The sequence below is a fragment of the Stegodyphus dumicola genome, chromosome 10 (genome assembly GCF_044657685.1).
Source record: "Stegodyphus dumicola isolate Sdum_Otavi_A_Nest chromosome 10, ASM4465768v1".
NCBI lineage: Eukaryota > Metazoa > Arthropoda > Arachnida > Araneae > Eresidae > Stegodyphus > Stegodyphus dumicola.
In genome coordinates, this window is record NC_140777.1 from 150,325,242 (window position 1) to 150,339,087 (window position 13,846).

General features: G+C 30.4%; 1 protein-coding gene and 1 long non-coding RNA gene across 4 annotated transcripts in view; one reads left to right on the plus strand and one right to left on the minus strand.

Moving 5' to 3' along the window:
• LOC146995135 (uncharacterized) overlaps positions 1 to 13,846 on the minus strand; it is a 427,109-nt gene that overhangs the window by 94,669 nt on the left and 318,594 nt on the right. The gene's annotated exons all lie outside the window — the stretch shown is intronic.
• LOC118182910 (uncharacterized) overlaps positions 1 to 13,846 on the plus strand; it is a 353,090-nt gene that overhangs the window by 3,967 nt on the left and 335,277 nt on the right. The window lies entirely within an intron of this gene.

Sequence of the window (13,846 nt, forward strand, 5' to 3'; positions counted from 1 at the left end):
AGATTTCTGTTATTTCATACATTATTCGGTCTTATAATCAGACATATTAATTATTTACACAAAGTACATAATTATCACATATGGACTTAACAATCCTTGATGCTAATATTTAGTCATAAATTGCATTAATCTGTTGCACCTATGCTTAGTATACTTATGCATATAGTGTCGAATTTCAGTTTCAATCATTTTATTACCGTATAAATAACCATGTAAGCTTTTTCTTAGATAAAAATGACTTATCAAATGAAATCTTAACCTGTAATTATGTCTTATAATATGCCTTAGATCATGTAAATTTTAATCATTTCTTATATTTCAGTTACTTCAGAATTTTGATAGCTGTTGATTTCAAATAAATTAAATTTTATTTGTGTTTTTATTTTACGTTAGAAACTTAACTTTTAGGTAAAGAATTATAATTTCTGTGAATAATCGAATTTTCTTTACTATGTTGTTAATAAAACATTTTATTTCGCTATCTTTGATTCATATTAGTGAGTTAGAAGTATTAAGCAATTATTTTACTAAATATTAATGAATATTCCTATATTTATTTTTTTCCAGTTGGTCGTAAATACTGCAGTTATTTGGGATTTAAAGCTTCTTACTATGCATTTGATATCACGCGTTTAGGTGTGAAAGTCACATAAGAATTTAGATATTAAAGAAAAATGCATTTTCTCTATTTTAATAGAAACCCAAAGATTTATTGAAAAGTTTTTCTAAATTATACTAACTTTAAAGTTTTCAATAAATATTAACATTCGCGTCAGGGTTACAAAGTATGTTATTTATCTCTATTTCTGTTTATCGCCAAATCTCGCCATGTTGAGAATGAAGTAACGTTTTCTTTCTGTTTTACCTTTTTGAACAAGTATAAAGAAAATTTATTAAAACAGTGCATCTATAAAGATAAATTTTACTTAGTAGTTAAATTTTGCATTTTCCCCTTCATTGATGTCTTCTTTAATTAAAAGTTAGCAGCTTATTAAGCTTGTTTTGATGGTGTTTTCTTCATAGATATCCCTTTTATTTTAGAAAGTCCTCAGCGAAGGACTTTCTTCTAAGTCTTCCGACTCGTCTATCATGTTAATGATTGTAATAATTTCAACACAGATCTGCAAAACGCTTATTTGTACAATATATGCTAATTCTCACTTTAATTGGAATCTTCAAAAACAGATTACTTTTCAAATAATAAATATATCTACTAGAAAATAATTGCAATTTTTTTTAAGTATGTTTAGTCAAAGTTTTCTGGTTCATGGTTATTTTACAGCCCTTTTTTATCTACAAAACTGTGATATCCAAAATTAAACAAATAAATAATAGTCCTCATATATAAACTCTAAATTTATGCATTAAGTTATAAAATTTTCGAATTTTATCGTTTTTTATTTTATTTTATCTCATCTATCATATTTATGCGTGTATTCACATAATTATGCGTATATAGATGTACCTGAAAATAAGGAGAAAATTGATGAAGTCATAATGTTGTTCCTAAAATACCAATAAAACTAAGTGAAACTAATTTAATGAAAATTTTTATGAATTCCCTCTAATTTCCCTCTCATATTTGCGCCGTTAATTTAATTGTTGCTTTAGGTATTTATTATTGAAATTTCTTTAATTGTGTACAAATTCCATTGTTTATTTATATATACAAAATACTACGATGCAATTAAATTTTCTTGTTTGCATTTTTTTAAAAATAATTCAACAGAACTGAGATTTTTTTGAAAAATATTAATTTTGCAATCAGGACCGGATTAAAACAGTATGGATGGCTAGGGCTATCATATATTCAGGGGCTTCTAATTTTCATTTTATTTGCTTTTATAAGGAGAAAAACAATATTCTGAGGAATTATTAGATTAGTCTGGCATTCTCTAAAATTGGAGCCCTAGCCTCAGACCCTGTAACCTTAAACGGTAAATAATACGAGCCTTCTTTTCAACAACGGCATAAAGACAAATCAGCGTAATGCGAAAATTTTGAGTAAAAATTAAGAAAACAAATAAATATTTTTATGAGTAGAATACGTTATTTTAAATATAACAGACTAAAATTAAGCAATAAAGCGTTATTTTAATTCACTATTTTGCATAATTAACTCTGAATTTTTTTTAACTTCGAAATTTTGTAAAAGACACTAAAATGCTTTCCAAATATTTTATGTTTTATTCTTATGATTTTTTTTAATTCATCATTATTTTCTCTAGAACAAAGATTTTCAACATAGTCTTTAGGAACCGATATAAGTTGTGAAAAAAATTGCGTTTATTACATGTATTGGCTACAGATTTTTGACATGTTGTCGATGACAATTGTTGGATGATTAAGTGACGGTTTGAATAGTTTCTAAGAATCAAAGATTTATACATAACTTGATATCGAAATAAATAACTCCATTCCTTGACATCTTGACTGTAACTAGTGGTAGCTCGTCTGTGAAGCTGGGTTTTAGTGCAGAATATTGGAACTTCCACACGCGATTCTTAGACATCTGTCGCGACCTTCACAAACGAGACGCGGAACCGACACAAGGACGAAAGGTCTGACGAGGTTGTCTGATTTCGAAGTTCAGAATGTACCTATGATGTCATTCCGCAACACTTGGAATTAGTTGTCTTTTGATAAATTTCTTACTTAGTGCCTTTCAATTTTCATTACAGTTACGTAAGCATTAATTTTCCGTAAAACTAATAACGTAAACTTCTTCAATAAGACTGATGTATAAACAGCAGAACTCCTTCTAATTACTGCGGGCGGCGCTTTTGGGAAAACCTCTTGACTATGTTTTAATCAGTCAGAAGTAGAAATAAATACATATAATATTGTTTCACATAAATATTTACTTCAGTATTTTCATACATATTCTATTCCAAACTTTTAATAATAAGTGAGCACAATTTTTGGTATACTTTTCTAACGCTTACGAAGATTGCAGAAAGTGTTGACTAGCAATATAGACCGGTCGAGTGCCTGAGTGGGTAAGCCTAAGTTCGATCCCTGGCGAAATTGTTTTTGTTATTTTCTCCATAAGTAGCATGAATACAAAACAGTTTCATTAAAAAAATTCTCTACATTACATCTCTTCGTGGGATCTTTCGTTTTCACCACCTTATGGGAAGAGACTTAAAATTACTTTTGATATAATAAACTGAAATTATTTCTTGTGAAATTATACTTATTTTTGAAAATATAAGAAGGAACCGATTTAAGATGAAGTCCAAATGCACGGTTTTTAGGTTTCACTAAATCAGTATTATTTCTCTCCACTGTTTAGGCAGAACTCATGCATCGCAAGATCGGGTTTCATGACGTAAAACAAGTAACATTTTCATACAACGGTAGCATTTTTAATATATAAAGTATAAATTTTATGTTCGTAGCAAAACTGTAAAATGAAAAAATAGCTGTTTTATTTTACATCCCAAAAATATATTCTTTCATTTTATATTTTTGCTATTAACCCACGGGAGTAGTTGGCACAGAAGGGCTATTTAATTCGTTTTGGCATTTTGCTTTGGTTCACTATAAACGTCGTTTCACTTTTCAGATTGTTGCCACCAAATGTTAGAGCCCTGCATTATATTTAAAGAAATTAAATAATGAAGAATCTGCATGAATTTATATATGTTTCTCGCACTGTGAAAAAAACAACGGTATCTAGAGACATCAAATTTTGAATAACGTAGTCTTTCTCTCGAATATGGGCATCGGGAAGTACAAATTTGGAATTTGAAATTTGTTTTATTATATATTTCATATTTTATAAAACTGTAATAAATTTTTGATTAAGAAACTCAATGATTTCAAAGCGAGCAATGGCAACACTGTACGGAAAAAACCTTTTTATCTCCAGCGCGCGAGGCTGTGTATAGGAAATTCTAAAGATATGTTCTTTTAAAATTATTTTGTGATATTGCTATTGAATTGAATTTTGTGGTTTAAGTGCGAAGAACATGATATTTAATAAGCAGAGGTAACACACAAAACCTTAATAAACGCCCCTTTGGAAGTAATATAAAATCTGAAATCCTTTTATTTTAATTTATTGCTTTTTTATTTATTTATTTCTAGAACAGCAAATGTTTAAAACAAATTTAAATAATTATTAAATATTTGCTTTTGTTGCTGTGATATTACTTGGCAAATTAACATAAAATTCCCAGAGTTTCCTTTTTGTATTTTTATTATGGCAACAGCTATCAGCTTTCTAACTACGTAACCTTGATTATTTATCAGTTCCGCTACCGTCTGCGTAAAATTGCTGAGTAGACTTTTCGCAATGAAATGTATGTTTTATATTCAGTGTCTTTTATGTTTTAATGTAATGAGTTAGCTTCAAAATTAACTGTCCATAAATTAATTGATAGTTAGATAATTTTTAACCTGAGGCGTATCCATTAATCACCAAAATGATTAACTTTTGTTTTGTACATGATTCTCAATATTTCTAAAAATTATTTCGTGCATAAGGCATGGAGAGTTTTGCTTTTACCTGTTTAAAGCGTAACGGATATTTTCCTAAGCATAATTTTTCATCTATGGAAGCCATACAAAAAGTTTTTTTTTTATTATTATTATTATTTTTTTTTATTTTTACAAAGCTTTTCTATCCGCAGTGTCGATCAAGTTTTAAAAGAATTCTATAGGTTATTATAAAAAATTTTTATTTTGGAAACACTTGTGCAATAACTGTTTTTTTTATTAATTTATGTGTTGTTTGCATATATGGTTTTAGAATTAGACTGCTCGACCTGTTTTGTATTTAATTCAATGAAAGATTCTGTTGCATTTTTTGAAATTATCTGGATCTTAACGGATTTTGGATGCGTGGAAAATTGAATAAATTTCTGTTCTTATTCCACCCTGCAAGCAGCTCGACTGAAAACGACACAAATTGTTTCCATATTTTATAATTTGAAAGGAAGTTTAAATTTAGTAAATTTGTACCATTATCAGTTCACAAACATGTTGTTCCATTGCTTCCCTCGATTCACCAACCCCTGGCGACGATTTGTCGAGAGATTTAAATTCTTTATACATTTTTTCTTTACTATTTTACTTTATTACTTTACTACCTTTTTGCTTGCGTCATTTATCGCCCATTCTACCTTTTTCACTTCTCAAGAATTTATCGCGTTATGATCTCATTTCTAGACTCGTTTATTTATTTACTGTAGTTTATAGCTTAAGCATACCATTTTTATTCTTATATCAGCATACACCGGTTAGAATATATATTAGATTTAAATGTGCTTTATAGTTTCAATATTGGTTTTTGAATTGCTATTTTTGTATTGTATTTATTATTATTATAAGATTATATTTAATCTAATAATGAAACTACTTCAGGCCTATAACCCTAACTGACATGTGACAAGTGAGTTATCACTCTGTCTGAGATAGTACGACAGACTTACGAAGGTTTTAAAGTAACCTTTTCATTTAAACTGAACTTTTAACAAACCAGGGTAAGATTCGTGTTTAAGTCCGATCACATATTCAAATGTTTTCGGAAGAAAAATTCTTTAGAACAATTTTTCTGCTTTGTCACACGTTAAGAAATATACAATCCCTGTGGATCGTTTTGGGGTTAGCATGAAAAGAAAACTAGTTCTCCAATACAAATTATGGTTGATGACGTGGGATTCGATGCTGATAGTTGATTGGTTGTTGAAAACAAGCAACTTACAATTTTTTACTAAAGAAAGAAAAAATCGTGCGTCTTTCTTTCAAAATTGCCTGAAACAGTTGTTCATCTGAAATAAATGGACGTGTGATACCATCCTCATCGACAACCAGAGCTTGTGGCAATGCAAATAAGAACCATCAAATAAATTTAAAATGTTAATCAGTAGTCTAAGGCTACACAATTAAATATAAATTTGGCTCAATAAACTACCGAACCGTCACTTTAAAGTATCAACTACGAGAGAATGCAAAGCGGAGATAGTTACAACTAGCTGGAGCTGGCAGAATCTAACCACGCAGAATGCATGCTAGAAGCACTCTCTCTCTCAGAATCCAACAAAAACCTCAGCTTAAATTCAAAATCCACTAATTTCCATTCGGGTGAGGAATGTGGAACGAAGTTAAGTAAAGATCCAAATCATAATAATTGGTTAGTTTAAAAAGGGATGTAGTATACAATGCATATAGTATAAGATACGTATAGTGCACATGATACTTATTATAGCTTGTGTACACTCACTTCCAAAAGTTAAGCACGGAGAGGAAAATGCTAATTTCCGGAAGCCAATCAGAATTGAAAAGGATGCAATTCGCTGCAGAGATAGATGGAAGTATGCAAATACGTTAGATAACAGCCAATCGCGCTTTTATGTCAAGAAATACGTAAAAAATGCAGTCTTATAAAAAGCGTACGCTCGGGTACCTCGAGTTTGTGTTCCTCTATCCGTCCAATCAAGAGGGGCACGATTACAGTTGTGCCGGGAACATGTCAATTGGAATGTGTCTGACTGGGGCAATGTTATGTTTACTGATGAGTCAAGCTTTGCTGTGAAGCCAGATGACAAGCGTATAAGGATATGGCGGGAACAACGAACAAACAATCAGTCCCAAAACATCACCGAATATCACGCATTCCGAGGCGGAAATTATGGTGTGGGCAGGGATTTCATTAGGATACCGCACCGACCTGCCCATCATTAAACGGGGTTCTTTGACGGTTGTCCGGTATCGAGATGAAGTCCTAGAACCCATTGTGAGATTGTACGCTGCAGCAGTTAGCCCTACTTTTGTTTTAATGGACGATAACGCACGACCCCATAGACATGACATCGTCGATGACTACCTGGAGAGTGAAGGGATCGCGCGTTTGGCGTGGCCAGCTTATTCGCTCGACCTTAATCCCATTGAAAATATTTGGAATGCTCTCTGCCGTGCTGTATCTTCACGTTTCCCACCTCCAACCACTCTTATTGAGCTGGAAACTGCTCTACAAGAAGAATGGCGATTGCTTAATTCTGCGGTGGTTGACCACCTAATTGAAAGCCTGATCACAAGGTGTATACAGATGCAACAGAAACTTTGTATACTGATACAGAAACTTTGTATACAGATGAGGGGGGATCAAATACCCTATTAATGTCCTTTTTTTCATTTTATGCTGTTTATTTTCACTTTATACATAATTCTGTTTAAGTCTCCAGTATGTCATTATCTTATAACTTACAAAAATTTAATATTGTTTTCATTTCTGTGTATAATTATTGATTTTGTTTTATGCGTAAATATATATGCTACTTTTCTGCCGAATTTTGTGTCAATCAAAGCAGTATTTGTTGATTTTTTTTGCATTTTACATCTTCGTGCTTAACTTTTGGAAATGAGTGTTGATTCCAAACTGCGTAAATGAAAGCACCTGAACTTTAACAGCTTACGACATGCTTTAACATGCGTTGACGACTGAGAAGACCGTAATAGCTTGAAGGTGGCAGAGTGGAAAGCATGATGACGCAATTTAGCGCACTGTATCTTGAAAATCACAATCTTTATTTTATTATTATTATTATTATTAATATTATTATTTTTTTTTTACGCATTGGGAGTGGGAATGTTTCAGTTCAGAGTTTTGGTTTACGATTCATTTCATTGGACAAGAGGCATCTGCATTAAAACGTTACGTAAGATAGAAAAATCTGGAACCTGTGAGAAGAGATGAATTTAGAGGCAGATCATCAAATTTAGAATGTTAATTTTGAGGTCGCCAATTATTTTTTTGAAACAGCTATCATATTTTGTTATATCTTAATCATATAAAATTTTGTATAACAATCATATTTTGTTCATCCCCCCTTCAAAGGAAGGTGAGCAGGGTGGAAGAAAAAGCATTAGAGCAGCAAAATATGAAAAATACAATTTTTAAAATACAAAACATATTAACAAACCTATTTAAATTTTAAACAAAAATTATTGTCATAAGAGTTTGACCGATAATTTTGACATTTCACTGGAGGTCATAAAAGTTTTGAATTCAATAATTAATTTTAGCTCTGTATTCTTTTAAAACAATTGCATGTAAAAGAATGTCAAATGAAATTTTGTAAAATTCTTGATAGTTCCACACGGTAAAAGTTCAAATTTTTTCACAAAGTACATGTTCAAGTTGATGAAAATATTTCTATTATATTGCAGATTGAGATGCCAACTTTCATGCTATTTATTAGAATTTCCATAATTATATTTTTAGGGAAGGCATTTTTAAAATATAAAAATTTTGTAACACATCATTCATAAACACAACAAATTTCAAACTTTTCATTATTATTAAGACATTTAAAATTTACTTATTCTTTACAAAACTTGAAGACTCCACAACTTTCTCTAAATATTAGCATTTCCATCATATTGGTTTATCAGTTGAGCAAACTGGTCTTTATTCTTCACTAGTAGCCAAAAGATTCGCCAAATTAGCAGTTACTGTAGGAAAGACCTCCGTTCCTTCGATAGAGGCAATTGGCCTTTTTCGAACTGCTGTCATTCCATTATAAAAATTAAAAACACACTCTATTTTATGAAAAAATAAAAAATACTTAGATTTAATAAAAAAATATATTTCTTCATAAGGTGAGAGCCTTCAACGTTTATCTTGAAAACATAAAAGAAATAGCTACAACTCAAAAATTTCAAACAATAATTTCATTCCTAACATACAGTAAAAATTTAAAAATATAAATTCAAAGAAACTTAAACAATAGTACAAAAATCTTATTCACATTAGGAACCTTCCCTAAGTAAAACGTTCAAATTCCTTACCTAATTTTTATGAGATTCAGTAATTTTTCCTTTTCCAAGTCAGAAATACAAAACTACATTTTAAATAAATCATAAAATTTTTGAATTATTAACTTTGATTTTAAAATGATTTAAGCAAAATATTACTATCAATAAATCGCAATACAATAACTTATAAATGCAAAGTTTTTCCTCCCTCTTTTTTTTAAACGTAATTTACTCATTTTGGAACTTAATATCCCTTCACTATCACATTTGATGCCTTTTGATAATACCGCATTCTTTTAACATGAAGAATTTGCCGAATAAAGCACTAAACACGCAAAAGAGTTCAAAATACTATTTAGTATTTCACATTTCGCTGTTGAGGGTGCTGACTTTCAAAGCACTTTGGATGTTTAATTTTCTATTTAAGCGATGATCGGAAATGAATAAACATTGTGAATATTCGAAGCGAGCGAGAACCAGTAACCATATTTCTTCGAAAAACGTTCGATTTCTGAAATTACAGATACTCGATGATTTTCAAAGCACTTTTTGAATACGCCGTTAAATCACACACCGGAAACGAATTTGATGATTCACTGGAAGTTTGAGGCAGCAGAGTTCGAAAGAACATTGGGGAAATTTGCACCGGGTTAATCCTGTCTTCACTTTATATATATATATAATATACGGTATATTTAGTATACAATACTTATTATTGTTATATACTTATTATTATACTTATTAACGATAAATCAAAGGCCGTCTTTATGGATAGCTTTTGATTTATTGTCGTTTATGCTATTGTGCCCTTAGATACTGGTGTATCATAAACAAGATTGAAAGTACGTGAACAAGACCGATTAAAAACGTAATAAGATAATAAAGAAATATTTTATAAATAAGTCCACCATGAAATAATGCAAACGTAATAAGTATAAAAATTTTGATTTGAATAGTTTATTTATAATTATAATTTAACTAAATTAATTTTAATGCAGTGGATAATTTTAATTATTGTAAAATGTGTTTAAACTATTCATACTTATTTTCACCATTAAAATAATGTTCTTCTAAATGTGTCTTTATATGAGAGTAGTATGATGTCAAATTGTTGAAACACATTAGCTCTGAATGTAATAAGAACTGCAATTGAATGCATTTGATGCAGTAACTATTAAGATGTTTATAAATATAAAATTTTTCACTAATGTAAAAAATTGGTGCTTCTGAGCATCTGAACAAAGAGATGTAGATAAATTATTTTTATTTCCAAATATGGGTCCTTAAAAAATTTCTCCACGAAGGCAACCCTCATCTTAGGCAGATAGCCCGGAGTGCTTTGACATAATTAAATAAACCAAACCAAATATATATCAACGTATAAGTTAATTAAGAAAAAAAATTGAATTTTGTTTTGATAGCTAGTATTTCCAGTTACAAATTTCTGTGTAGCTGATTGAAATAAAAATAATATAATTAGTTATGGCTATGTTATGAATAAATATCAACGACAATAGCAGTTGAAAGGAATTTTTAGAATGAGGGTGAACTGCCCTCTTGAGATTTAAGTTAATATAATAAGGAGATAAATACAATAAAAAGAAAGAAACAAAATCTGAAAAATTCAGATTTTAACATCACGCCGGGGGATTTGTTAAGATATTTTATGCATCATCGTAGATCATCGTAGGTTATACCAACCTGCTCTTGGATTCATTCCTGTTAAAACAATTTTTAAAGGTCTATTTAGCTTTATTATTAAGCATTGTACAAAATCTAATATATTCCCTGTCTCTTACAAAACTTCAGGCAAAATATTAATACATTAATATTAAACCACTGACAAATGGGCGAAAAGCAAAGACAACTTTTTTCAAGCTTGGTGACTGTGGAAAGAAAGGACTTTTTGACAACAGGCAAACCTTGGACAGTTTCCTTTTAATTTAATATGATTATGTTATAATCGAAATAGCAATTTTGATTTTTTCAAGCTTTATTAGTAATAACTGCAAACAAAATTTTTTATGATATGGCTCAGGAAAGAAATAAATGTATGTAATATGCCCTCACTTACGTAATTTTGTTATTTGAAGACTATCAACAAGGAAGATAATTAAATGATCATACTTTACAGGAAAACTAAGCATTGTAAATACGTTTTCCTTTAATTTAATAGTAAAGTATTAAACTAAACTTTACCTGGACCTATAATTAACTAGTTGTATTGACATTTGATTACATTATTGCAGATTGTTTTGATCTTCTGTAGAGGAACTCATCTTCAAAAATTCGAAATTCAAAGCATCGGTATTTACTTATATTCTTACTAATCACTTAGATGTAGTCGATTACACCTACAAAAAAGAAGAAAAAATTGTGTATTTAACAATATTCTGACGATTGTATAAAATTTCGTTTCCTAAACAATGTGTATTATTGGTTATACGGTCTGATCAAATGAGTCCACGAGATCTTCAAAGCTGAAGCGGCATTCAAACATAAGAAATACAATAATAAATCGATGGATTTCTTTATAAATAAGAAGAAATAATTATTAGTCGTAGAGCAGATTATATCTTCGAAATTTTCTCGAGGCTTTGTCTGAAATGTAGCTGCTGTTTCTTATGAAATATCCCAGTTGATTTCTGAAACTGAAATATATTCTTATATATTTATGGGACTCCTACAGTGAAAATGTTAGCATCTTGTATACCTGATAAAAAAATCTGATGTATACACCACATGACTTCCTTGTACGGAATATTAAATTATACGCATTTTTTCTTGCATTTCATTTAAACTTAATTGATTGAATTAAATCTACTTCGTCGATAGCGCATAAACCACAATACTATAAATGCACACTTTAAAACTCACTATATTTGTTTACCATTGTAACACTCTGGCACTAGGTTCACATAACAGTGCTACATCTCATTCATAACTTAATGCACAAAATGTATATCATTTGAAGAATTATATAATCGTTGCCACATGTTCTATTCAAACATTATAATAAATCTAAAACAACGTATAAAAGAAATTAAACAAACCAAAAAAAAAAGAAAGAAAGGGGAAAAAAAGAAAGAAACAGTTTTTCACAGACGATTCAGTATATCTCATTCAACTAATTCAGTCCTCACTTCTCTAAAAGGCAAAAATACATAAAAAACTCAAATTATCTGTATTAAAAATTACGAAATAAATCTTTCAAATGTAAACAAGCAATGGCCGACATGGCAAAAATTATTAGGCTTAGCGGCACTTAAACAACTTTTAAATTGTTGACAATTCTAAAAATATTGCATACAGATTTACTTAAGGCATAAAAATGTTAACCGGAAGATAAGAACAGCATAGTTCAATCCTTTTTAAAACAACAAATGCACAATTTACAAACATGCGATATGCGATATGCGACGGAGGGCATGGGCACCATGCCTCCACCATTCAGGTTAATTGGTATAGCGCCACCTATATCTAGAGATACATTTTGTAATTCATATTACAACTGCATTGACATTATTTGCTTAATGTATTACTACACTTGACAATACACGCTTAATATTTATTACGTTTAGAACACTGTTACTGCAAAGAATAAAGAAACTGAGATCACTGAGCCGAGTAAAGGAGTGGATATATATGTGTACATATATTTATATTTTTTTGGTGCGGCCGATTGCAACCAAAATACGAGATGCACATCTACATGTTATAGCAATCCTATATACAAAATTTCAACTTTCTGAGGCTACTCGTTTTTGAGTTATGCGAGATACGTAGGTACGTACGCACAGACGCGATATATTCTCTTCAGAATTCTCAAAATTCTCTTCAGAATTCGTTTTAAATTCGTTTTAGAATTTTTTTTCGGGGGGGGGAGTCCTTTATTCTGTCCTTATGTGCAGATGTAACGCAAAAACATCGTTAAATTGCATTCGATAGCGGTCAAAATGGATATTTGCGATAAAATATGATGCCTGAAACTTTTCGCGATTACAATACTTCCTTTTTACTTCGAACAAGGAAATAAAAAGCAGCAAAACCAGGTAATATGTTGTCTCTCTTCAATAATGCAGTGAAGCGGGAATCAATAATGCAGTGAAGTGGAAATGGCAGACAATATCGAGGAAACTGTTGTAATTCTATAAAAGTGTGCAGTTTTTCCCTTCAAGTCGATGAAAGTATGGACATATCGGCCAATGCTAATTTAATGTATTTTACAAGATACGAATATGAGAATACATCCAGTGAAGAATTTCAGTCGCAAACCTTTGAATATAAGAAAAAACAGCAGAAGAAATTTTTATCTGGATTGATACTTGCATCAGTCCAAATGACATTGAATGGAAAAAATGGTATGTGGGACTGAGCAGCTATGGCGCTCGCTCAATGGCAGGCGTCCGTGAAGGGCCTTTTCGAAAAATAAAGGCCTTGGCCCCAGAATATGGATAGCTATATTGCAGCATGCACATAAAAACCTATTAAAAATACCTTCGCAAACAGCTATAAAAGATTGTATAAAATTTATAAATTTTATAATATATCGTTCTTTGAATGTCAGATAATACATTCTATGATACAAAGAGATGGACAGTGAATATGAACATCTTCTTTTACATTGCGAAGTACGATTGTTATTCAGAGAAAAGATTTCTAAGAGACTTTTGTAAATGTTTCAAATTTCATTGTTTTTAAACCATCATCCCTTTTAACGGCTAAACTTGAATATTTGACCTTAAAGATAGTTTTAGCGATGTAAATGAGTTGATGAAGTTATCTTACCTTAGCAACATTTCTAACTTTTTACATAAATTAAATTTTTCTTTACCAAAAAAAAAAAAAAAAAAAAAAAAAAAAAGTTTAACTAATATATTTCAAGTGAAAACAAAATGGAAGATGCAATGAAAAACCTTAGTTTGTGGAGCCATTGTGTGGAAGCAGGAAATTATAATGCTTTTATTAAGCTAACTGAGGAGCAAAACGAATATAATATTAGTTCTATGCGTGAGAGATTTCAGTTACTCTCAAGGTAAATCTGACAGGATTGCTGACAAATCTGGAAGCATATTTTCTTCCA